Source organism: Lycium ferocissimum, chromosome 4, assembly GCF_029784015.1.
Source record: "Lycium ferocissimum isolate CSIRO_LF1 chromosome 4, AGI_CSIRO_Lferr_CH_V1, whole genome shotgun sequence".
Taxonomy (NCBI): Eukaryota; Viridiplantae; Streptophyta; class Magnoliopsida; order Solanales; family Solanaceae; genus Lycium; species Lycium ferocissimum.
This window is the reverse complement of record NC_081345.1, coordinates 56,749,988-56,777,968: the sequence shown is the minus strand read 5'-3', so window position 1 is coordinate 56,777,968 and position 27,981 is coordinate 56,749,988. Positions and strand designations below refer to the sequence as shown.

Below are 27,981 nucleotides of genomic sequence, written 5' to 3'. Positions count from 1 at the left end.
ATGGCAAAGTTTAATGTTTTGTGAATGTTTGTAAAGGTTGAAGTAGTTTAATGTTGTGTAGATGTTTGCGAATGTTGAAGTAGCTGAATGTCTCTTCGGAATGTTTGAATGACGTTTTGATTCAACTTTGAAGTAGTTTCGGATTGAATTTGACGTATTGTTGGTTGTAATATATGTGTTTGTTGAAGTAGCTTAATGTTTTATGTTTTTTGTAGTTTGAATTGTTGCGCTATTTGAGTCGGTTTTAGTTGAATATAAAATTGTTTTCATCTTGATGGGAGGGCAGTTGGAATAGCAGCGGATCCTACCAATTTTTTATAATACCGACCTCATGAGGTCGGTTTTCTGCAAAATTTTCCAAGAAATTGCAAATTACCGACCTCACGAGGTCGGTTTTATGCATAATATTCCCAGAAATTGCAAATTACCGACCTCATGAGGTCGGTTTTATGCAAAATATTCCCAAAAAATTTGAAATTACCGACCTCATGAGGTCGGTTTTCTGCAAAATTATTTAGAAATTGCAAATTACCGACCTCATGAGGTCAGTTTTCTGCAAAATTATCTATAGAAATAGCAAATTACCGACCTCATGAGGTCGGTTTTCTGAAAAAAATTTCCCAAAAATTACAAATTACCGACCTCAGGAGGTCGGTAAACTCATATCATTATATTATTAATATAATTTACCGACCTAATGAGGTCGGTATTTTATTTAATTAATACCCGACTAAAAAAACATTACCGACCTCATGAGGTCGGTTTTTTGCGACCTCATGAGGTCGGTAATAATTCCGACCCACTATTTTCCGACCTGATTTTGAGGTCGGTTTTGAGGTCGTTTTTTGCCCAAAACCGACCTCATGAGGTCGGAAATTGCCATTTTTTTTTGGTCGGAAAATCCTATTTTTTTAGTAGTGTAATTTATTCATTCTAAGTGCTGAACTCCTGTCTCAGATGTTAAACAAGCTACATGATGCTACTAATTATAAAGGATACGACGTGAATGCTAATGGTTTCAAAATCAACCATCTGACCTTTGTTAATGGCACTACCCCAGTTTGTAATGGTGGCAAGAAAGTTATGAAAAAAATTATGGATACCTTGAGAGCTTATGAGACCTCCTCTGGGCAGCTTATCAATATTAATATTCGCAGTTCCTCTATGACTTCTAACAAATATGTTGGCAGTATTATGAGACTACATCACATCACTGGTATGACACACAAAAGATTTCCAATTACCTACTTGGGCTGTCCTCTCATCATAGGGGAGGAAAATGCTTTCCTACTACTCGTGCATCATTGATAAAATCATCAATAAAATTAAAGGTTGGCATGCCTACTAAACTCCTCTCTTCTGGTGGGAGGACTATGTTGATAAGACATATTCTCTTAGACCTCCCAATACATCTATTATCTGTTGTTCATCCACCTAAGGGGCACTCTGAAAACAACTGAAAAATATTTGGCCTGGTTCTTTTGGTCAAGGTAAGAAACTAGAGGCAAGCATCACTGGCTTCTTGATATAACTTATACTTCTTATACCAAGAAGGAGGTGCTGACTTTATAAGACTCAAGGACTCCTGCCAGGCTTACAAGGCGCATAAATGGTGGATCTTGAGGAATAATATATCATTCTGGAGTGGTTTTATGAAAGTAAAATATTTTTAAGGTGAACACTTAATTTTAGCCCAATAGAACAATAGCCAATCACAATGCTGGAAGGCTATGCGTGACATCAGGGGAGATAATGATAGCAGCATTCTCTGGAAGGTTGGGAAAGGAGATGTCTCCTTTTGGCATGACAATTGTTCTTGGATAAGTCCACTCCACCTTGATATGAACAATGTGGAATCTTTCAATCAGATTAAACTGGAAGACATTTTCTAAATGGAAGATAGGTGTGGGACAACCTTGAAGCACAGCCTAATGAAGACATAAAGAACCAGATACTCAAAATCCAAATCTCTATGAATAACAATAAAGAGGTCTAGGCTATTTAGACCCCTACCTCTGAATAAAACTTCAATATTAGCACTACTTTGGAACTACTTAAAATGAGAACAAATGCCAACAATATAAATGGAACGTATGGCAAAAAGACATACCTCTCAAGATGCCTTTCATTACCTGGAGGAAAACTCAGAACAAGCTTGCAACTAATGACAGTGAATCACCTGTTTTGCCAGGGATATGACTTGATCCGGGATGTAAGTTGTAACTGTTGCGGCCCAACCAACCAAGATACTATCCTAGAAACAGTGAATCACCAGTTTTTCCAGGAAGAGCATGCTAGGAAATTATGGCACATCCTTGCAGAAGCCGTAGAGATTCCTTTATATAATCTCAATCTCAAGAATGAAGATGCTACTTTTAAACTGGTGAAATCACAAATCTCCTAATCCTATTAGTGCTTACAGCTCTAGAAACAGATCCCTCGTTGTCTGCTGGGAAAATGTGGAGATCTATGTGTAGCAGTAAGTATGGAGGTGAGACTCCATCAGTATGCTCACTATTTTGCAGATGTTGAAGACTAAATTCAGCAGATCAAACCTGGGAAACAACTAGACAAGCATATGCCTAGCAAGTGAAGCAGCCACCCAACAATCAACAAGCATCACAGTCAGATGGCTGAGACCACCAATGCATCATATAAAGTTGAACAGTGATGGAAGCTGTGTAGCTGGCCAGTGTAGTGGTGAAGGAATTGGTAGAGACAATCAGGGACATTATTTTTGCTTACTCCATGCCTCTTGAAAGTGGAACTAGCAACACGGCAGAAGCTAAAGCCATATTGTTTGGTCTAAAATGGTGTGCAAATAAAGGATATGAACAAGTTTTTTTTTTTTTTTTTGGGGGGGGGGGGGGGGTGTGGGGGTGGGGGAGTGTGGGGGTGGGACTGACTCCCTACTAATGACCAAATGCATGATAGGGGAATGGAAATCTCCTTGGACCCCCCACGTATCCCCACCCCCCTATTCTTCTAACATGGGACATTGGCCTCTAACTAAAAGAAGCCAGCCCCCATTTTTTGGTTAGGATCTAGTCTAGTTTTGCTTCTAGTATCAATGATCTTGTCAAAGGATGGAATGCCAAACTCAATATATAACTTTTGCCCGTCAATAATCCAAGCGTTTATATAATAATTACAATAAAAAGTTGTCATAAGAGAGAAGATAAATTCATCAAGAAAACAACCATGTGGCTATCGTAAAACTCAAGAGCCTGAAAATTGAGGGCAACGTGTTAACTGAATATTTAAATGGACAGCAAGAAACCTCTTAAGCCGACAAACTAATCAATCAATTCCCAACGATGGCCATAATACACTCGAAATGCCATTGTAAGATTTTTAAAGAACAATAAAGATTTATAAAAAGTAACACCGTTGCCGGGATCAAACCCGGGTCACCCGCGTGACAGGCGGAATACTTACCCCTGTACTACAACAACTTGTTTGATGCTGTACCAATATAAAACCAATAAATCCGAGCAACAAATTATTTGTATTGTAAGTGTAACACATTTTTCGTCATTTGGGGATGCAACTCTATTTGTTATTGTGCATCAAAGTCAGCAAAAATAAAAGCAGCATTAAGCATGCTTTCTCAATGCTTGATATATGAATTATGTTCAGAGCCCGAACGTAAGTCTTAAGCAAGACCAAAGATACATTTTGGTGTACCCAACTTTGTTCTTGGAAGCTGTATTGTTTTGAATTGAGTTAAAATTGTCAAATTAGTTGTTTCCTATTCGTACTTCCAGAGTTGTGCTCCACAAATTATACAATAGTTAAATCATTTGTTTTTGTTGCGTACCTCAAGGTCCAATTATTGGAAAGGTCACTAAAATACAGTAGAAATTATTTAGCAAAGTCCTCTCTCTTTTTTCTGTAACTAAAAAATCACTCATAATCGTTAGTTATATCATATCAACAGTGATCGTTCTACAAGATTTTATATAAACCTGGCCAACAAAAAATGATGTAGCATTTTATTTAATCCACAGGAATTTTTTTTTCCTCAGTCGACATGGAGTTAATTATTCTTATCATTTAAAACAAAATAGTGACATTACTATATATAATAAGGGCTAATGTAATTTTTTTGTAGTCCTTAGTTAGAGTCTTAGTTACGTTACAACTAAGAGTTGCCAACTAAAGGTTGCCTCTTCCAAATTTATCCCTATATTTGTCTTATATTGTTTCATCTATTATTGGGTGTTTTAAAAATATCTAGGCACTTTCAAAAAAAAAAAATAAAAAAAAAAATTAATAATACAAAACTCCCTAGACTAACTTTTTTTTAAGGTGATGTAACATATACTAACTTCTTCATATATTTTATTTTACTCCTACTTTATTTCTTAATTACTTGAGGTTCCACACCTAATTTTGATAAATTTAGAAACTTTTAAAGTCCTCTTAAAATGCTTAAGAAATTGTGAATTGTCATAAAGTCAATTAAAAGAAACACGTCACTATGCATAATTTGAATGAGAGAATACACCACATTTGTAGTTACCTTAATTAAAACATGTTCTGCACGCAAAAATTGAAATTTCTCTAATTAACGGCTCTTAATTGTTCAAAGGTGAAACTTAAAAAATTTAACAGATAAAATTGGTCTTCATTTGGATTAGATATTGTTACCTAAAATATTTATTTTTATCTAATCATTTGTTAACAATATTGAAATTTGAATCTTTTCATTGGCATGTTGTGTTGTGTTGGTTTATATGTTGATTAGCCATATCGCTCATGTTTAACAAAATTAACTTTCTTTTTTGGATATTATTTGGTGTATTATAATATTTTATTTTTAAAAGTTGATGTACGCATACTTAATAATATTTTCTATGCATAACGAATAATGTAAGTTGTAGTTTATACTCCATTCGTCTTAAAAAAATAATGCAAGGCGTACTTTCTTTTTTGGATATTATTTGGTGTATTCTAATATTTTATTTTTAAAATTTGATGTACGCATACTTAATAATATTTTCTATGCATAACGAATAATGTAAGTTGTAGTTTATACTCCATTCGTCTTAAAAAAAATAATGCAAGGCGTACTACGCGGTCCGTCAGTTTAATTTTTGGTATAAATTCATAAATATATTTTTTAGTATATTGACACTTAAAAGTACATAAAAAGAAATTATAATATGAACTTGATGAAGTAGTTTAAATGTTGAGAACATCTTTGGAAAATATGTAGTTAATGAAATATTTTTTTAATTCTCCGGGCAATAATAATGTCAAACAACTTGTGACAAAAGGGAGCAAACTTTTTATGTTTTTTGTGTATTTCTTTTTGGGGGGGCAGTTGAAAAAAATGTTAGGCAGTGTTTGTTAGCATAGGGAAACATGATTAAATGAATCATGAAGCATTGATTCTTCATTTGTGCTTAAGAAAATAATTAAAATATGCATTTGAAAAAAATATTCCGTTTAAACTAACAAAAGGAAATAATGTATTTTCTCATCTGTAGATTTTTAGAAAGTAAAAGGAAAGTCTAATTATATTAAGAAAAGTAATTAATTCTCTTCATCTTTTCGATATACTTTATATAATTTAGCTAATTCTCATCTACAAATATTAGTAAAGTGTAAAATTTTAGTTTTATTTATTTGAAAGTTATCTTTGTTTATAAGTAACCTCATTAAAATCTCAACAAAAGAATAAATATAGCATATATAATTGATGTCTCTAGAACCATACTATTTTTCTTATTTTTGGAAGAAAACGTTGTAGTTCATATTAGATGATGTTAGAAATTAAGGACTTTATGTCACGTAGTTCTTTGAAGGTTAAAAAAGGGTCTAAAGTAAGAACAAAAAAGGAAATTTTGTTCAATTTTTAAATATTTTTATGCAATCTAAATATATGGGAAGTCTTTAATTTTTTAAGAGTTTGCAGAAAATATCGAACTAATCTTTCAATAACTTAATATCACAAAGAGCGGGAAAAATAAGAAAGAATTACAAATTTAACTTTTAATTAGTTTTGGGCCCGTACTAGAGTTTGCCGAAACTATCAAACTAATCTTTCTATAACTCAATGTCGCAAAGAGCGGAGAAAAGTAAAAAATAATTACAAATTTTACTTTTTATCTTAGGTTTGGAGCACGGGCCAAATGCTACTAGTTACTACTATATATAAGAGAGAATTCCCATTTTTTGTAGTCCTCACATGAATTTTTTATCCTTTTTTATCTCTACTTGAAATTTTTATGGCTTTATAAATTGTGTACACATTTTGGTAAATTTTAAGAACTTTTAGGGCTTTCTTTATGCCACTAAAAAAGATGATGTCATGAAAAATGTGATAGTGGCCCCACAAAGCATACTCATACATATTTGAGTCTTTTATGTGAAAAGTTATTAAACTTGTTTCAATATATCATTGTTAAATACTTTTCAAATTTATCAAAAATGTAAATAATAGCCCTTCCGTCTCAATCGAAAAATGAATTCCCAAGTATGATAGTTAATTAATCAAATTTTACGTGAGCGCACAATTATCTAATAAATTACTATATTAAAAGAGGAACTATAAGATATTATTTATGTATTTATTCTAAAAATGATTGAAAAACATTGTATTTAAAGAAATATAATTTGATCTCGATATAGTAATAATACCAGACAATTGCAAAAGGATATTTTTTACTATTAAAATATTTTTTACTGTTAAAATATTTTGTAAAAGGCCAGACAATATATTTTATATAATTTAGGAGTAATAATTTTTTTCATATTGAACTTAACTATTTTGTCCTAAATTATATAACATATTAATTATCCGTTATTTTGCAAAATATGTTTTGGTAAAAAATAATTTAGCCAATATGAGTTCAATTCAAAGAACTCAAATGAAATTAATTTAAGGCAAAAGTCATAGATAGCCCTCTAAATTTTGCCACATTTTCTTCTGAGGTACCTAAACCAAGGGTTGTACCTATTGGGTACCTAAACCCCTCTGAATTTGTACCACATAAATACTTTTTGCTGATGTGGCAAAAAAAGCGAACCACACTTTTCTTGAGCGCGTGACCCACTCAGAAATGTTAATTTTCTTTTTTTGATTAAAAACTTACCTCTTTGACTTTAATTAAATTTAAGAAAAAAAATATTGGGCCCACTCTTCAGTCCCCTACCCCTTGCGTCAGTCATCTCCCCTCCTTCCCACTTCGTCTTCTCCACTTCTGTCTTCTTCCGTTCTTCTTCTTCTTCTTTTTTTTTTTTTTTTTATTATTTTTTATTTTTTAGTTTCTTTATATTTTGTTTATAAAAATTAACTTAAAAAAAGGAGGAAGACAACTGGACCGGTCTTCCTCCTCAATTCTTCCATCTAACGATTTTCCCACCCCTCCATTTCCGGCGAAGCTCCATTTTTTCCTTCCTTTTTTTTTTCCTCTTCTTCTTCTTCATTATAACACTTCATTTCTTTTAATTATTTATAAAAAATTAATTTGTGAATTGGATGTTATTTCTTACCATCATTTTTTTGCCCTTTTTAGATCTGAAAAGTAGCATTACCATCTTGTTCACCGGAAAAAATGGGGATTCACCATTACTATGACTTTTTTTTTATCTTACCTTTCATTAAAGGTTGGTGGGTCTTGTAAAGACATTGATAGATCTAAAAAAGAGAAGAAAAGGGGAATAAATTATTGGTGAGGTGGGAGGATGGCGGTTGGGGGTGGTGGTGCGGCGGCCAGTGGTGGGAGCGGCGGTGGTTGCGGGGGGGGGGGGGTGGTTGTATAATTTATTTTTTAATTATTATGATGGACCCCACCACCGCCGCGTGTCATGTTTTCATTTGACAAAGTTGCCACGTCATGGAGAGTGTAATACACTCTCCTAATTTTGCTGATTATTGTGAAAAAGGTACCCAATAGGATCGAATTTGGACTGATTTAGGTACCCAATAGATACAACCCTCGGTTTAGGTACCTCAGAGGAAAATGTGGCAAAGTTTAGGGGGCTATCTATGACTTTTGCCTTAATTTAACATATGAAAAACTCAATTTGGATCATCCGGGACTTAATCTCAAAAAAATAAATTAGAAGAGCTTTCAATTATCGATTTTTCCAAAAAAAATCTAATATATTAACTAAGAAAAATATTTTCCTTTAACATACATTTTTAGACTTTAATATTTTAGAAGTCTTTCGAAAATGTCAAACTAATGTTACAAGAATAAAGAACCAAGAGCAGAATTATTTTTAAAAATATCTACAAATTGAATTTTTAATGTCGGTTTGGGCCCGGGCTTAGCACGAGCCAAGTGACACTAGTAAGTAAATACTTGTCAATGAAAACATGCTACTTTTACAGCACTGGGACTCGAAATTTGTCATTAAAGGCAGTTGGATAGATATGTACAAATCTGAACTGGAACATTGCGGTAAAAGATTGATACTATTGCTGAATTTTTAGTGCACTACAAACGTGCGTTTATCTGTCTTAACAGTAAAAAGTTTGATATAATTGTCAAGTGCTCTAAAAATTTGTGAAAGAATTTACTGAAGTTGCTATTACGTTTAAGAGGGTCAGGGTTTCATTCGGGCAATCGGGTTTTGGGTTCGGTTGGAGCGGGTTGGAATAGTTTTAAATGATATATAAGAGTGGATTGAGAAAAAAGAAAGTTCATGTGGATATAATAAAATGTTAAAATGCCACATCATTTTCGTTTGCCAAATTTATACAGAATTTATAGAGTACTTTTGAATTGATATAAGTAAAGACGAGTGACTATTTTGTTACGAGAAAAAGAAAGATAATTTTGCTAAATAATTTTCAATAATTAAGTAACCGTTTGGGACTCCTTTGAGACTTAATTAGATAAATTTTATAAAGCTATGTTTAAGATTTTAGTTATATGAATGTGTTAATATATTGTTGTCTCCGACGAATTAGATTGAGTTCAATAAGTTCGATTAATGGGTAGTTCACTCGGGGGGCGGACCCACGTAATGCCGAGGAGTGTCATCCGACATGGCTTCGTCTGGAAATTTTAGTAAATATATATATACAGAATATAATATATGCGAAAAACATATATAAATAATATAAGTGACACCACATGACATAACCAGAAACTAGCTCGTTGGTCTCGTGCCTTGCTTGTCTACATTGGAGTCCTAACTTTGATTCCCGGCTGATTTTGTGTGATATTTAATTTTTATTTAATTGCCTCACTATTTTATAATAGTGTGAGACTTGATCTCTCCTTACTTTAAAAGACCAAAACTTACCAGCCAAGCAGGTTCAATTTCCATGATAATTTAGTCACTTAAATTCTAACTTTGAAAACTAAATAACCATTCTCCTTTGCAATTTCTAGGAGGGCATGCTACTTGTTGCTATATTTTTTATAAGTTCTTTTCTCACGTGAGTTACGTTTTATTAATACGGTTTAGATATATTTTATGTGAGTTATGCTTTATTAATACAATTTTAATATTTTTTAATATGACGTTATAACAATTTATTCATTTGTTTACTTTTTTAAATATCGACACCCTTTATAAAAAGTCATATGTGTACGCCACTGAGTTTACTAGTTGCCTGCCACTACTTCAATTTGGATCGTGGCAGAAGGTAATTAAGCTCTTACAGGATTTTCCCAATGATAGTCAACTGGAAACTTAATTGGTTCTTCAGACCTTTCGACCATAAATTTTAAGAGTAGGAATTAGGTAATTCCTTGCTCATTTTATCTTTTATTGAAGTAGCAAAAATTTTGGGTGTGCCTTTGGTTATGCTGCTAAAATATTTTCCTCTATCCAATTTTACTATGGGAAAATAGCTACAGTGCACTATAACGTTTGACCGGATTATTTATAACACACTCAACCTTTACGAGTGACCTATTACCCCACTGCACCAATTTATAGTGTGTTTTATTGGCCATTAAAATGTCACCCCTAGTTTTTTAAAGTCAGGTGCACCCTACGCGCTTGAGAAAAGACTAAAACGCCCTTACCATTATAATATCTGCCCATTTCTTATTTTCTTCCCATTCTTTAACACGTAGACAGGAAACACTCCAAAAAACGGATACTTTTCCGGTGAGGTCTCCATTTTTTTCGATTGGAGGTCGATGGAATTTTTATTGGGTTCGTTTAAAACTTATTGAAAGGTGTACTCTTTATGGGTTTTCGGTAGTGGGTATTGTAGATCCAGACCCATCTTTTTATCAAATTAGATCTGACCGAGATTCGGAAACAAAAAAGGAAGAATTTTGACCTGATTCACGACCAATTTTCCTTCAAAAGGTGCTTGATAAGGCTTTAGTGAATTAGTAGACAAAAAATAGACAATTGCAGCAGAATGCTTAAGAGATCAATTTCGCGCCAAACAAAAGAAAGTTGATTGAAACATTATTGGTCGGAAAAATTGGTGCTCCGGCGACTATTTGGAAAGGATGGATTAGAGATGGTGTGTTAATTTAATTAAATATAATATTAAATTAGAGGAGAAAAAGGTATCAGCTTTAGTTTAGTGATAATATTAAAATGTAATTAAATATAAAGAGGCCAATTAGTAAGTGACACGTGTATATGCTAATCAACTTTTAATTTATCTTTGGCCTCTCACACTCCTCCAAGAGAGTGAGCACAAATTCTCTGTCATGTCATCACTTAATGGCCTAGAAAACATACTATAAATAGGTATAGGGGGTAATAGGTCACCCGTAAAAGATTGAGTGTGTTATAAATAATTCGGCCAAATGTTAGGGTGCACTGTAGTTATTTTCCCTTTTTACTATCAAAGTACATCTTTTACTTGTTCAGTTTAGCAAATAAGGACATAATTTATAACTTAATTCCTAAGTTACCTTTTATTAACTAATCATCTCCCAATGCATTTTCAAAACATTGAACTTATTATATTCAACGGGTGATATAAGAAGCTTATCATTTTATTAATTAGTACTGGTTAAGGAGTGTGTCAAATCAAACATGAATAAGTAATTAAAAATGAACGGATGGAATACTAGCTAATTAATTTCAAAAAGAAAAAAGATATTCCTTTCTCTCGTTTCTCATTTCTAATAAAATTGCATATATAGAGTCTGAAATTTTTGAAAAAACAAAGATAACTATGAGTTACTGAAACACTTCATCTGTTTATTTTTTTAATATTTAGACATCATAGTCAATTGGAAAACCAAGAGCAAAATGATAAAACTTTGATGTCATTGCATTATACTAATCATAGAAATTAGCTGCCGTCCATTCAGCTGATTCATCCTTAAACAGCTATCTTACAATTGAAAAGGAAAAGAAACAGCGTAATACGCTATCTGTCCCATTTGATGTGAAGGTTTAGATTATTTTGAGAAATCGATCAAACAGTTTTTCTTTAACAATGATTCTCTCATACTCCTTTTAAATATCTCCAATTATTAGCTATGTTAACTTATAGTATTCTCTGTCTCCAAACTTATGTGACATACTGTTTTTCAAGTTGTCCAAAAAATAATTTTATCTCTTATAAACAATAACAACATACCCAGTGTAATTCAATAAGTGGAGTTTGGAGAGGGTGAAGTGTACCCAAACCTTACTCCTGCCATGGTAGGTAGAGAGACTGTTTCCGATAGACCCCAAATAATTTAACTTTAAAATTTTCATTGTATTTTTAGTGAGATGATTTATGATAAAATATATCACAAATATCTAAGACTTATTTCAACAAGTTTCAAGAAAATTTATTTCTTTCTTGAATTTCGTATCCAGGTAAATAGTATTACACAAATTGGGACGGATGAAGTAGTAGTTTCCCAATATGTACTTAATTTTATTTTAAAAAACATGAAAAAGCTATATACAGATTCACAAAATTAGATGCTTTTGATCCTCCTAGAGTGGGTACAAGATCTATATATTAAGGACATCTGACATATATTTTATGCAGCTAGAAATTAAACAAAAAGATGCTCTTTCTACTCTTATTAGTGACCCTTCCTATCATCATCCTCAGTTTCCTACTTCTACGAGCTAAGGGTGGGAAAAATGTCCTGCCACCAGGTCCTCTAGGGTTGCCTTTAATTGGAAATTTGCATCAATTTGATAGTTTAACCCCTCATCTTTATTTTTGGAAACTATCCAAAAAGTATGGAAAAATCTTCTCATTTAAACTTGAATCTGCTAATGTGGTAGTAGTTTCTTCAGCAAAACTTGCAAAAGAGGTAACAAAAATACAAGATTTAGCATTTTGTAGTAGACCTTCTATTCTTGGACAGCAAAAGTTGTCTTACAATGGTCGTGATATTGGCTATGCACCTTATAGTGACTCTTGGAGAGAAATGAGAAAAATTTGTGTTATTCATCTCTTTAGTCTCAAAAAAGTACAATCTTTTAGTCCAATTTGTGAAGATGAAGTCTTTAGAATGATCAACAAGATATCTAAACAAGTTATGAACTCTCAAATAACCAATTTGAGCAGTATGGTGATTTCACTAACTTGCACAATTATTTGTAGAGTTGGTTTTGGTATTAGGTATGATGAAGAAGCACATGAAAGGAGAAGGTTCAACCAACTTTTTGCCGTGACACAAGAAGTGATGGCAGGTTTCTTTGTTTCTGATTATTTTCCTTTCTTAGGCTGGTTTGATAAACTCTCTGGAAAGATAACTAAACTTGAGAAAATTTTTAAGGAGTTGGATGAGTTTTATGAAGAACTCATTGATCAGCATCTCAATCCCAATAGGCCAAAATCCATGGAAGGAGATTTTCTTGATCTTTTGTTACAATTGAAAAAAGAGCAATCAACTCCAATTGATCTCACTTTGGACCATATAAAGGCAATTCTCATGGTAATCACTTACTCCCAACTCTATTTCAGTTTATATGGTGCTTGATGTCACGAATTATAAGAAAAATGAAGTTCCGCATACATCAGAAGTATTAGAGCTCGTCGTCTTAAATACATCAATGTCAAAAGCAACTCTTACATAATTGGTTCATCTGAGCACAATATTTTTTACATGAAGTGTGCGCGCTCACTCAAACATACACATAATATTCACTAAAATAATAAAAAAATATTGTATTTGAGCACACAGTGTTAAAAAGGAAAGAGTGTCATACAAAATGAAATACGTCTAATTAAACTAATATATCATATATACAAATCTATTGTTGTAAGAATTCAACTAATCTGACCATTTATGCTTTTCTAATTTTTTCCTTCCAAATTCTTTTTTTTTTTTTAAAGAATATATTAGTTGGCGGAACAGACACTGGTGCAGCTGCAGTAGTTTGGGCAATAACAGCTTTGCTAAAGAACCCAAAAGTCATGATGGAAGTTCAAACAAAAATAAGAAAATTAATTGGAAATAAGAAAGGTATGGTGAATGAAGATGACATCCAAAACATGTTCTATCTCAAAGCAGTGATAAAAGAGACATTTAAATTATATCCACCCGTTCCAATCCTGCTGGCAAGAGAAACAATGCACAAGTCTATACTAGAAGGGTATGAAATTCAACCAAAAACTATAATACATGTTAATTCATGGGCAATTGCAAGGGATCCTGAATACTGGAAAGATCCAGAAGAATTATACCCGAAAGATTCTTGAATAGCAAAAAGATTGATTTCAAGGGCCAAGACTTTGAGTTGATTCCATTTGGTGCAGGAAGGAGAGGTTGCCCTGGTATTGCACTTGGTGTTGCGACTGTGGAGCTTGTACTTTCCAATCTTCTTTATGCATTTGATTGGGAATTGCCTTTTGGGATGAAGATTGAAGATATTAACACTGATGTTTTACCTGGACTTACTATGCATAAGAAAACTGATCTTTGCCTTGTCCTTAAAAATTATCTCTAAACTACACCTACATATATACTCATAAGCATTTTGTATATTCCTTAATTTTCCACTATGTATGGTAATCTTATTTATGACTGAGATGAGCTTTTAGTATGTGGCAGTAGTATATATACATGGTATTGGACAATAGGAAGATTTGCACGGAGGATGAGGGCCAAATTTCATTTTTTTTTTTTCTGATTTGAAATAATGATCTGAGTGAAGTTTGATTTCAATGAGTTTTTGGATATCATTTTTTTTCAAAAGGAAAAAAAAATAAAAAAGGACAAGTTTGAAATGAAGGTGGGGCTCTTTAAATACCAAAAGTTCTGGTTGTCACGACCCAATTTCACTAAGTCGCGCGGGCACCTACCATTCCCCACTTCGGCAGGTGGACCCTTTCGTTAACTAGCATACAACTAGAAATGCGGGAACAACAATGTAAATAACAATAAATCTCATTATCATTTTAAAAAGAATAAGTGCGCGAAAGACATTACAATCCCCAAAGAACTGGTCTGACTCGTACAAGAGCAACTACAAGAATGTCTAATACACAAGTCTGAAAGTCAAATAAAAAGCTGTCTGAATGATGGAATATAAAAACAGGATAGATGAGCCTCCGGGTAGCGACTTGTCAGATGCTCACCCTAGATACTCGCAAGCCAGGCCTTGGAACTCAGCCTCAAGAAGTAGGAGCAGAACCTCTCTCAAACTCTACACCCCGAAAAGAAGTGTAGCAAGGTAGCATCAGTACAAACAACACGTACTGAGTAGGCATCATAGGCCGCAACAGTTAGTGAACATATATAAGAAAAAGAGACTGTAGAATAGACATGCTCGCAAATGAGATATAAGGCATAAACACATGTCCAAGAATAACAGTTCAAGTATCGAAATATCCAAGAAGCCCTCAGTGAGTTATATCCTGATCAAACCTATAGTGAAGCATCTAAACTCAAGTCCTGCCAAGTTTTCCACAATTTCTCAGAATAATCAAACACTAGTACCACCTACAATATTATCCGAAACCTCAAGTCTTATCCTAGGAGAAAGTCTCTACTCCGTGAATCCATCATTCCTCAAGTATATACTAATCAGGCCCAAGACGATCTCAAATCAGGAACCAAACAAGAAATCAATGTTCACGAACACCATATAGTACAAATAATAATCACAACCAGAAATCAGGGGTATGTGTGGATGAAATATGAATGAAATGAATGCAATGATACACACATGCTCCAGGAGGACGATGTCCACCATCCGACAGTCATGACCCATGGGCAACTGCTAAGTCCATGTACCGTCATTCCGTATCACACAGCCTAGAATGACTCATCTATCCTGATACACACATGCTCTGGGGGAACGATGTCCACCATCTGATAGTCATGACCTATGGAGGACCGCTAAGTCCATGTACCGTATCACACAGCCTAGAATGACTCCTCCATCGAACTCCCCACTAGCCACTCCGTATCATACAAAGATAGAGATGGATCCATGATATAATAATGTCATAAGAATCATAATTACTTCCCTTCTCATTTATCACCGTTGCACCAATATCAAGATCACAACAATAGAGCATGGATATGAAAATGTATGTCATGCAATGAGAATATTGAATGCAACATATTCATTTCAACAAGCACACAAGTACACTTATTACAAAAATAACATCAACAATATCATATCTTTCCTTACCCTTCCAACGACATCAATGTATGATAAAATACGGTCTCCAACTCATAAGGTCAACCACTAAGCATCCATTCTAGAGTCATTCAATGTTCCAGTCTCTTTTAACATCATCGGTACCAAGTTATGGTTCGATATCAATAACATATGAAATGAAGATGCATACCATGCATAAAGTCATCATCAACGGTAAGTCATTGTAACGACCCGTTTGGTCGTTATTACTTTTTCGATGCTTTTGAACCTTTCCGAGCTTGTTTAGCTCATATTTGACCCGAGGGGACCATTGACATGCTTTTCGAGGTCTTTGGATATGGTTTGGGCGATTGTGTGAAAATTTAGGCTTTAAGCGAAATAAGGGTTGACTTAAAGTTGACTTTTGGGTAAACGGACCTTTACCAAAAATTCATCAATTTTGAGAGGTCCGGATGGTCGTTTAGAACTTGTCTGTATATTTGATTTGGTTCCCAATGCACTCGGGTGCATTTTGGGACTTGGGTTGGAAAGTTAGTTTTGAGGTATCGAGGGTTGACTCGGTTAACGAGACCTTCGATGGAAATTTCGAGGCTACGAATGCGTTCGTAGCTAGTTTTTATGTATATTTACATATTTGGCTTGTGTCCAGGAGGTTTCGGGAATTGATTTCAAGTTTGGAATCTTGTGACTGTTTTGCTGCAAAAGCGGTAGCACGAAAACGGTGGCCTGACCTCTAAAGCAGTGGCCTGCTCGTGGAAGCGATAGTGCGGAAGCGGTGGCCTGACCGCTGAAGCGGCCGACAGACCAGATTTTTATTTTAATGTCGTATGAAAACCCTTATTCCTCCCATTCTTTATATTACATTTCCTTAGCATCTTGGAGGAGATTTGAGGAGGGTTTGGTTAGATTCTCATGAGGGTAAGTTCCCTAATCTTAATCTCTTTCATTTACCTTTTTAAGTAAGAATTCATGGTAGTAAATCCATAGAACTTGGAAGAATAAGAGAGGGTTTTTGGGTTTCTTTCTTGAATAAGTTGTTAATTATAAAACCTTAATTTGTTGGTGGATTAAGCTTGATTAAGTATGGAATTGATGAGTAGTAGCTATATAAACATGGTTCCTTGATTATTAGTGACCAATTTGTGAGATTTAAAGTTAGGGTTTATACCCAAAATTGGGGTTTTCACCTAGAATCCGAATTTGAGTAATTTATGAGTTCTTCTAGCTTCTAATTGATGGGAATTGATCAACTAGAGTATTAATTTCATGTTGAGACCTATAAATTCCTAATTTCATCTTTTTAGTTCATAAACCCCATTCCATAGGTTGGGATTTGGGTCTTGAATAGAAGTAAGGATTGAATGATGTTTCTTCTTGATTCTAATTTCATAATTCGGCTATGATTAGACTTCCATTATCATGAATATCAAAGGAAGGGAAAGACTAAGGTTTGACTATTGGACACTTTGCTGTTCGGCTTTCCAGGTAGGTTACGGTTTACCTTATGGTGTGACTTCGATTAGCGAAGTGTATATTTAGATGATATTGTCGGAGAATGCATGTAAACCTTCGGGTATAAAGTTGGGTTGGATATTGTCTTAGGTTGGGCCTTGTTATGTGATTTGGGGGCTAGCCACCCCGTTGCGTTGTTGACTTATCTTGTTCTATTTAATTATTGGCTCGTTGCCACGTTAAGATATCAGATATTGGTGATTAGTGATATATCATGGCTTTGATATTGTGGTACTTTACTTGATTGATATTGAGATGAGAATTGTGATTCCATTGTGGCTTATTGAGTAGCCATATTATTGATATTACTTATGTGCCATGTGTGGCACTGTTTGGGATTGAATTGGTTGTTGATATTACATTGCATCGTATTCATACTCATTTCCATAATACGTTGATATTGCATTGTTATGGTACTGATGATGATAAGTGAGAGAGTGTAGCCTCCGAGGTCTTTGCCAGAGAGTGTAAAAGAAGGATGAGAGTCCATGATCCGAGGTCATTTACCGGAGCAGAATGAGTGTATGTTGCCCGAGGTATCTTACCGGGAACGAATGAGTGCTCAATGCTCGAGGTCTCTTGCCGGGATCAAGAGAGTGCTCGTCGCTGAGGTTGTTTCAGGGACGAGTGATACATGGACTTTACGGGTCCCTCATGGGTTATGATCGCCGAGACATGGAGGTATTCTGTCCTAGACATGTTGTACAAAGACTGCATATGCATTACATTCATCATTCATACATTATTGCATTGCATTGTACCTCTTGTTTTTTTGTGATATGGTTGTGATATGATTGTGATATACTAGTTCGGAATGGTTATACTGAGACTTAACACAGTTGAGTTTAGATGCTATAACAAAAGTGATGACTTCTTGTGATATACTGGTTCGCAACCTGGATCTGTAGATCTATCGCTCCAAGGGAATCACTGAGAGACCCGTCAAACCCTCTGACGTTCGTTCCACTTTGACGAATCTTGCTTACGTCACAACCAAGTTGGGTTAATGTGGTGACCGGACAAATATTGAGGCTTGATCCATCATCTACCAAAGACCCTCCCTACTGCTTTGTCGTGACATTCCATGGTGATATTAAGGGCTCTGTTGTGGGCTGTTCCTTCTGCCGGCAGGTCCTCTTTGGAGAAGCAAATCTTGTGTTCTCCAATGATATGTGCTACTAGCCCAGCCAGGTCCTCACTGATTGTACCGGTAGGCACGTGTTCTTCGTACAATACTCTCATGAGAGCCTTCCTGTGTGATGGGGAGTTGGCTAGCAACGACAACACCGATATTTGCACGGGTGTTTTCTTCAAGTGTTCAACAATGGAGTAATCTTTCTGCTGCATGTGCCGCCAGAAATCCTCAGCTTCTCCCTCAGTTATTGCTCTCTTTTGGGTGTTTTCCTTCCTTGCAGCATTCTGAGCTAACTCTTTAGGAGTGTAACATCTTCCGGAGCGGGTCATGCCTTGGGCTATGGCCGCTTGTGCAAAGAATGGACTTTGTGGGACTGTCTGGCTGTGCCACCTGAGCCACCATGGGTGCTGGAATTAGGGCTTTGAATCTTGGTGTTATTGCCGTGGTTTCTGGTGTTGGGACCAGAACCTTTAAATTTGGGCGCTCCTGGAGTGTGAGGGAGGCCACTGTGTGCTCTAAGGATTCGATCACTTTAGGGATTAATGCTCTGCGAGCTTCCCAATCCTCATTCCTTTCAATCATGTGGACTCCATTTTTTTCGTGATTGGGCAACGGGTTTGTGTTCACATTGGGGCTGCGGTCTCCAAGACAATTTCTCTCTTGTCAATCAGATCTTGGATTTTGTGCTTGAGATTTATACAATCTTCACTGCTATGCCCATTTCCTCCTGAATGATAGGCGCAGGTCTAATCGGCCCGGTAGAATCTATTTTCTGGTTGTGCTGGTTTTGGCAGAACTTTTTGAATCAGACCTATGACCAATAACCTTTCGAAGAGATGAGCCCTTGGCTCGAGGAGCGTGGTGAATTCCCTTACCGGCCTCCTCTCAAAAGCAGGACGCAGAGCATTGTTTGTTAGGGGTGGCGGTTGGTTTTGATAGTTTTGTAGGGGTTGATAGGCTTGTGGATTATATGGGCGATAATTCTATTAGGGTGGTGCTTTGTAGGTGGGAGCGGATACACGGACACTAGGCAGAGCCGTGTAAGCTGGTATAGTGGTGGTAAAGTTGAGCTGTGCGTAGTACATATGTGTTGGATAATTTATAAGAGGTGCGGCTATGTGGGTGGACTTCGGTTCTTTTGGGCTCGGATTTAGGGTGTGGGATACACTGGCCACGTCTTCTTTCTTCTTTCGGAAGACTCCTGTAGTAGCTTGCCTCGATGCCTTGTTGAAGACACTAACTATTTTCCCGGATTTGAGGCCATCTTCTATAGCCTCTTCGATTTTGACCAATTCGGTCGGTCTTCTCCGCCATTGACGCATTCTCGTCGTAAATCGGTTCTTGGGACATGATGAACACAGAGACTAGATCTCCTTCACACATTGGAGGCTGCACACGGGCTGCCTCGGCCCTCCACCTACTAGTAAATTTCCTATAGTTTTCCCTTGATTTCTGTTTGACCTTTTTCAGGTAATAGCGGTCTGGCACTGTTTCGACGTTGAAACGAAACCTTTCCATGAAGGATTCTTCCATGTCTTCACAGACCTGCCATTTCGGTATATCTTGAGTTGCGAACCATTTAGCAGCTTCTCCAGTCAGGCTACGACTGAATAGTCGCATGATCAGCGGTTCGTTTTTCTTCACTCTAACTAATTGATCACAGTAGGATCGGAGGTGTGCCTTGGGATTACCTGCTCTGTTGAACATTTCAAATTTCGGGATTTTGAACCCCTCTGGGAAGTCTAAATCTGGGTGCACGCATAGGTCGTCATACCTCAGGCATGTAGCTTTTCTCATAATCTCTATGCATCAATAATACACTTCTCATCAGGCTATGGCACTTTTATAATAACATCAACAACTATGCCCACATATATATATATATATATGCATGCCGACAAGGCCATCAAAATGATATACAAAATATGAGCCGACAAGGCTAAGGGACATCTAGCTATACACAACTATCTACGAGCCTGTAGAAAGAGTAGGTAACATCATAACGATGGGACGGGGTCCCGCCATGCCCATAGGTATATACACAAAACAATAGTACCAACAGCTGCAGCTTCGAATCAAATGGAGATCCTCTAAGCAGTCTCTGGATAAGCAGCCTAAGAATCAAGTCTAACTCCCTGTCCACCTGCGGGCATGACGCAGCGTCCACAAACAAAAGGACGTCAGTACGAACAATGTACTGAGTATGTAAGGCATAAGCAGTAACATAATAATAGCATGAAGGATAACATGAGATAGAAGAGTCATGAAGTAGTAGAGCCATATATACCTCTAGCGACGTTCATCATATTCACTTACCCTTTTTCTAGTGGAAACCTTCCATTACATACACATACATGTATATAGTAGTACCATACCCGACCATAGAGGTTCGGTGTCACCTATACCCGGCTATGACAAGGCTCGGTGTTGTCCATACCCAACTGCAGTGGTGTGCGCGCAATGAATATCATACCCGACCATACAAGCTCGGTGTTACATAATGTCCATACATATATACATACATATACATATAGGAGTACATAAATAGCGTCAATACCATCATCATCAATATAGCTTTCTTTAGAGTATCAACTATCGTAGGATGAGATCAACGATATCATGAGAGTATCAAAACTTGTGAGCTTTAGCATTTCTAGAAATGGAGTCATCATGAAGGACAATACGGATTTCACGTGAAGGTATATAACAATGGAATCATGCCTTAAGAAAGAAGGGTTAGCCTTACATACCTTTACATTTTCTTAACTACTTAATGTTCACCTCCAAAGTTTGAGAAATCTACATTCAAAAGGATTCATACCAAGGTTAAGTCTTAACGACACTTTTAAGTTCAAATTAGAACAATTCATGAGCTAGCGAAAATTGGGCAAAGATTTCCCCTATTTCATTTACTCCTACCAATTTCCAAGACAACTCCCAAAAACAATGACATTATTAACAATACCATAATCAAGAGACTTCATTCAAGTTAAGCATCATTCAATCCCCAAAACTCCTTTTTATGATCATGCATAGCAATAGCCACAACACAACACCATATATACTTACGTACAACACTTCCCCAACATCATTAGTATCATTCACAACAAGATTATACTCATAGCATGCCAAGAATCATAATTCAAGTTAATCTATAGTCCACAATATCCTTAAATTCATCCTTGAACTCCATTTTCACTTTTTCTTCCTTCAACCAAATGGTACAACAATCAAACAACCTTAACCATATACAAGAGATGTAAAAACTTACCTTAATCACTCAAGAACAAGTCTTGGATCAACTTACTCCACTAAAGTGAAGTCTCCAACATCAACACCAAAGGAAAATCTTGAGTTTCACAAACCCTAGCAAGCTTCTTAGCACTTGAATCTCTTGATTCTCTTAGATTTAGCTTGGATTAGTTTATAGACCTAGAGAGAGAGTTTTGGAGAGCTCAAGGATCTGTTTTGGGCAAAATAATGTGTCCAAATGAAATGAAACGAAATATATAAAGCGTGACTTAAAATTCCGTCGGGCAATCCTACGCCCACTTTGACGGATCGTCAAAATTCCTATGGTCCGTCAAAGTGCACCGTCAAGCTGCCCAGCCCAACATGTCTCATTGCGACTGTTATACAGTGGTGCTCCACCATTTGATGGGCTGTCAAATATTCTACGGTCCGTCAAATGGTCCGTCAAAGTGTCCTTTCCCGATAAGTTGCTCGTTTTGATTCGTTTGACCTCCAATCCTTATAGAACCTCCTTGGCACTTGTGTAACACTTCATTAACCATCTAAGGGGAACTACAGCTCCTCCTCAAGTCATTAGTAAACAAATTATAACTCAATTGTAGCGAAATCGTCCCAAACATGACTTATATTCTACTTCCTTCGACGAACTTAATTCCACCGATTCATATGACTTCAAAATCTTATGGTACGCATTTACAGTTATCAAATACTCTCATTAATATCATAAGGACTTCATGTCCACCTTAGGCTCATGTTAGTCTACTCATAATGCAACAACCCGAAATCTCCGAGATGTAGCATTCTCCCCCCCTTAGGAACATTCGTCCTCGAATGTTAGACTCTTCGCGATTCTACAAATTTTTTGCCAGAGTTTCCCCTGTAATATGGCACTACCATCCTGTCACAGCAACCCAAAATATATCGCCTCACAGGGCTACAACAACAATAACAATAACCATGGCCACACACGACCAAGAAAGCATCAAAAGAAAGCATTACATACCTGAGGGCAATGACGTCTCTGCTCGAGTCTCTTCGAAGGTGGAAATAAAATGTGATACCTGAACTTCATGTTTTTTTCCGCTTCCCATGTCATTTCCTCTCTATTATTATTATTATTATTATTATTATTATTATTATTATTATTATTATTATTATTATTATTATTATTATTATTATTATTATTATTATTATTATTATTATTATTATTATTATTATTATTATTATTATTATTATTATTATTCTTATTGTTATTATTCTTATTGTTATTCTTATTATTGTTATTGTTATTATTATTCTTATTGTTATTGTTATTGTTATTCTTATTGTTATTATTATTCTTATTATTATTATTATTATTATTATTATTATTATTATTATTATTATTATTATTATTATTATTATTATTATTATTATTATTATTATTATTATTATTATTTCTCCATAAGACTTTAACTGAAGCTACATCTTTGGTTCTGAGTCTCCGTACTTGCCTATCTAGAATGAAAATGGAAATTTCTTCATAGAATAGTTGCTCGGTGACTTGAACATCATCTACAGGTACAATTCTAGAAGGATCTCTAATGCACTTACGAAGCATCGATACATGGAAAATTGAATGGACTGACTCCAAATCCGAAGGTAGATCTAATTCATAAGCCACTTGGCCTACCTTGCGTACAATCACATAAGGTCCAATATACTGGGGACTAAGCTTGCCCTTTTTGCCAAATCTCATGACGGCCTTCATTGGCAACACCTTCAAGAATACCCAGTCCTTTACTTGGAACTCCAAGTCTCGTCGTCGATTATCTGTATAGGATTTTTGACGACCCTGAGCTGTTAATAATCGATCATGTATAAGCTTGACCTTCTCTATAGCTTGCTGCACCATGTCTGGCTCTATCAGTTTAGTTTCTCCCACTTCGAACCACCTAATTGGTGATCTGCACTTGCGCCTATATAAAGCCTCATACGGGGCCATTTGGATGCTAAAATGATAACTATTGTTATAAGCAAATTTAATAAGCGGTAAGTGATCATCCCAACTACCTCCAAAATCTAACACATATGTTCGTAGCATATCCTCGAGAGCTTGGATGGTACGCTCAGCTTGCCCATCAGTCTGTGGATGAAATGCTGTACTAAGATTCACCTGAGTCCCCAAACCTTCTTGAAAAGATTTCCAGAAATTGGCTGTGCACCGTGTCCATCTTTAAATAAATGATACGGGGACACCGTGATCAAAGCTTTGCATAATCTTCAGCTACGTATGTAGTTCTGACTGGTAGGAAATGAGCTGATTTCGTAAGTCTATCCACAATTACCCATATAGAATCATATTTATGCTTGGAACGAGGTAAGCCTACGATAAAATCCATATTAATTACATCCCATTTCCAAGTCAGAATTTCCATAGCTTGCAACAATCCACCGGGCTTTTAGTGCTCAATCTTCACTTGTTGACAGTTAGGACATTGAGCCACGAATTCCGCTATATCTTTCTTCATTCCATTCCACCAATATATGGATTTAAGATCATGGTACATTTTCATTGCTCCGGGATGAACAGAATAACGGGAACAATGGGCTTCTTTCAACATCTGATGACGTAATCCTGCAACATCAGGAACACATAACCTACCTCGACATTGGAGAACTCCATCTCCATAGATCTCAATGGATGACTTTTTCTTCTGAGGAAGTGTATTTCTGTAATGAACTAGCATGGAATCCTCATATTGGCGCTCTTTCACCTCAACTACTAATGATGAAACAGCTGAATTCTGAACGGTAGTTCCCATATTGCCCGAGTCTATTACCCGAACTCCTAGGCTAGATAACTGCTGGAGCTCATGAGTTAACTCTCTTTTCTCTGGCTGAACATCATATAAACTCCCCATAGATCTACAGTTACGAGCATCAGCCACAACGTTCGCCTTCCCGGGGTGATACAAGATGTTAACATCATAATCTTTCAACAACTCCAACCATTGCCTTTACCATAAATTCAATTCTTTCTGCTTGAAAATATACTGAAGGCTCTTGTGATACATCGTATAGATATCGACATGGACACCATACAAATAATGCCTCCACATCTTCAATGTATGGATCACCGCAGCTAATTCAAGATCATGGGTTGGATAATTTTTCTCATGTTTCCGCAATTGCCTTGAAACATAAGCAATCACCTTACCATGCTGCATCAACACACATCCTAACCCAACGCCTGAAGCATCACAATAGACAACATAGCCTTCCTATCCTTCTAGAAGTGTTAGGGCCGGAAGTTAATACTGTTCTTTAACTCTTGAAAAGCTGGATTCTGACGAACATCCGTCCATTGGAATTTAGCTGATTTCTGAGTTAGCTTTTTCAATGGTGCAGAAATAGAAGAAAAACCTTCTAAAAATCTTCTGTAATAACCTGCCAAACCCAGAAAACTACAAACCTCTGTAGGTGTGTTAGGCCTTGGCCAAGTCTTCACAGCCTCAATCTTCTGGGTATCCACCCGAATACCATCGGCTGAAATAATATGCCCCAAAAAAGGTCACCGAATTCAACCAAAACTCACACTTTGAAATTTTTTCAAATAACTCTCTAGTCTGAAGAACTCCTAGAACGGTATGTAAATGGTCTGCATGTTCTGCCTCGGACCGGGAATATACCAGAATATCGTCAATGAGCACGATCACAAACAAGTCTAGGAAAGGTCTAAACACATTGTTCATCAAACCCATGAATACTGCCGGTGCATTAGTTAGCCTAAATAACATTACCCGGAACTCGAAATGACCATATCTCTTTCTGAAGGCCGTCTTAGGATTATCTTCCTCCCTAACTCTCACCTGATGATACCCGGATCTCAAATCTATCTTTGAAAACCAATTGGCACCCTGCAATTGATCAAATAAATCATCAATCCTTGGGAGCATATATTTATTCGTGATCATGACCTTGTTCAGTTGTCTATAATCAATACACATTCGCAAGGAGCCATCTTTGTTTCTTACGAACAACACAGGTGCTCCCCACAGGGACGAACTAGGCCTAATAAAAAGACTTTTTCAAGAAAGTCCTTCAATTGTTCCTTTAACTCTTTCAATTCTATGGGAGCCATTCTATAAAGAGGAATATATATGAGCTTGGTATCCGATAGCACATCAATAGCAAAATCAATTTCTCGCTGCGGGGAAGGCCTGAAAGCTCATCCGGGAATACATCCAGAAACTCGTTCACTATGGAAACAGACTGAACAGTCGGGGACTTGGCTTCTATATCTTGAACCCGGACTAAATGATAGATACAAACTTTAGCAATTATTTTTCTTGCCTTGAGATAGGAAATAAACCTACCTCTAAGTAGAACCTTGTATTTCCCTTCCATTCACAGCGGTTTCCCCGAAAGCGAAAGCGAACCGTTTTTGTTCTACAATCGACATTGGCATAGCAAGAAGCTAACCAATCCATGCCCATGATAACATCAAAGTCCACCATTTTCAACTCATGTAAATCAACCATACTACGATGATCACAAATCACAATTATACAATTTCTATATACTCGACTAGCTATTGCCGGATCACCAACGGGTGTCGATACCTCGAAAGGTTTGATTAACTCCAGTTTTACCCCAAATCGACCAGTAATGTAAGGAGTAACATATGATAATGTGGAGCCTGGATCTATCAATGCATATACATCAAGCGAAAATATCGATAATATATATGTAACAACATTAGGGGAGGACTCAAGATCCTGTCGCCCAGCCAATGCATAAATACGGTGGTGAGGACCACTAGAACTGGGAGCTCCTTCTCTACCTCTACCACGACTAACTGGTGCCTGTGTGCCTTGCTCCGAAGGGCGTATAGATAATGAACACCCAACTGCTGACCCTGAGGGCTGGACCCTACCCCTACAACCAATTGAGGGGCAGTCACGCATGATATGGCCTGGCCGACCGCATGCATAACAAACATTTGAACCCAATCGGCACTGGCCCTAATATAACTTCCCGCACTGAGAACATCGTGGTATGGGTGGCCTTGCTTGGCTCGAGTCACCTCTGTAATGAGAACCTGAAGCTCTAAAACTCTGACTCGGCCCGAAGTGAATAGATCTATCAAATCTCTAGCCTATAAATCGTGAAGGTGCACTAGTCATAGAATGGCTTGAATGCCTAGAAAACAACTATCTTTTCCCTCTATAAACTCACTAGTCGGACCGAAAGATCTAGCCCTCTTGCTACTACCTCTATCATGCTCATTAAACTCTTCTTTGTTGTTATTGGCTTTCCTCCAAATTCTGGGCATGGGCTTGAATGCGAGAGTCCATACCATCTTGAAGTGATGTAGTCAAGAACTTGTCCATCTGGAGTGGCCGTAAGCCACTCACAAATCGATACACTCGTCACCCATCATTCGCTACATGGCGGAGCATGCCTAATAAGGAATTGAACCGGAGGCTATACTGGAGGCACTCATGCTTCCTTGCCTAAGATTCGAGAACTTATCGACTCTAGCCGCCGAACCTCGGGGACGAAGTAATATCGAAGGAAAGCATCAACGAATTCCTGTCCTCCCCGCAAAGGGCGTTGACTCCCCTAAAAGAAATCCAAACCGTATACCAATGAACCGTAACATCTCGTAGTCTATAGAAAGCCAATTCTATCGATTCGGCGTCTGAAGCATGCATTAACCAAAGTTTCCTCAACATTCCATCAATAAAGCTTTGAGGGTCCTCATCCGGTTTTGACCCGAAAAATTTCGGAGGGTTCAAGCTAATAAAATCACGGGCTCTTGCACTAACCGCCCTATCACCATGACCCGTACCATGTAGGCGCGGGCATGAGGGCGACTAGCGAGTCGACAAATGAATGGCCTCTTTCATATCTTGGCCCGAAGCATCTAGTGGGAGAACTGGGGTTGCTGGAGCTGGGGCTGAGGCTCCCTCCGGCTCCTCTGAAATAGGCAACGAGAGTGAGAGGACCGAGATGGAACCTCATTTTGGGACTCACCCTCCTCTATATCTAGGCCGATACTCTTTCGATCCGCTTTCATGCCTTGTCTTGCCCAACTTGCAGGCTGCGTAGCTTTTCTCTTTATAGGCATCTCTGTAATACATAACACACGGTTAAGGAAAGAGGAATCATTATATCATGGCTCTATCGCACAATCTGTGAAGAAATAAGGTCATTGATTCCTTAATGCCTGCAACCTCCTGTTTCTAAGTGTGGCGCGCAACACACCCATAAACAAGACTCTACCGGACACGGCTCGTAGACACGCCCTAGGACGCAACTGCTCTGATACCACTTTTGTCATGACCCAACCGGAGGGCCATGACAGGCACCCGGAGCTAACACCGGGCACCTCTCGTCATATTTCCACAATCATATCTAGGTGAGCCACATGGCCTACTCATATTCGCTATGCATCAATAATACATTTCCCATCGGGCGCGCGCGCACTTTTATAACAACATCAACAATTATGCCTATATATATATATATATATATATATATATATATATATATATACACGCAAGCCAACAAGGCTATGAGAA

The 27,981-nt window shown here is 36.8% G+C and overlaps 1 pseudogene; it reads left to right on the top strand.

Moving 5' to 3' along the window:
* Window positions 1–11,953: 11,953 nt before the first annotated feature.
* Window positions 11,954–13,888, top strand: LOC132054885 (cytochrome P450 83B1-like; annotated as a pseudogene).
* Window positions 13,889–27,981: the final 14,093 nt, after the last annotated feature.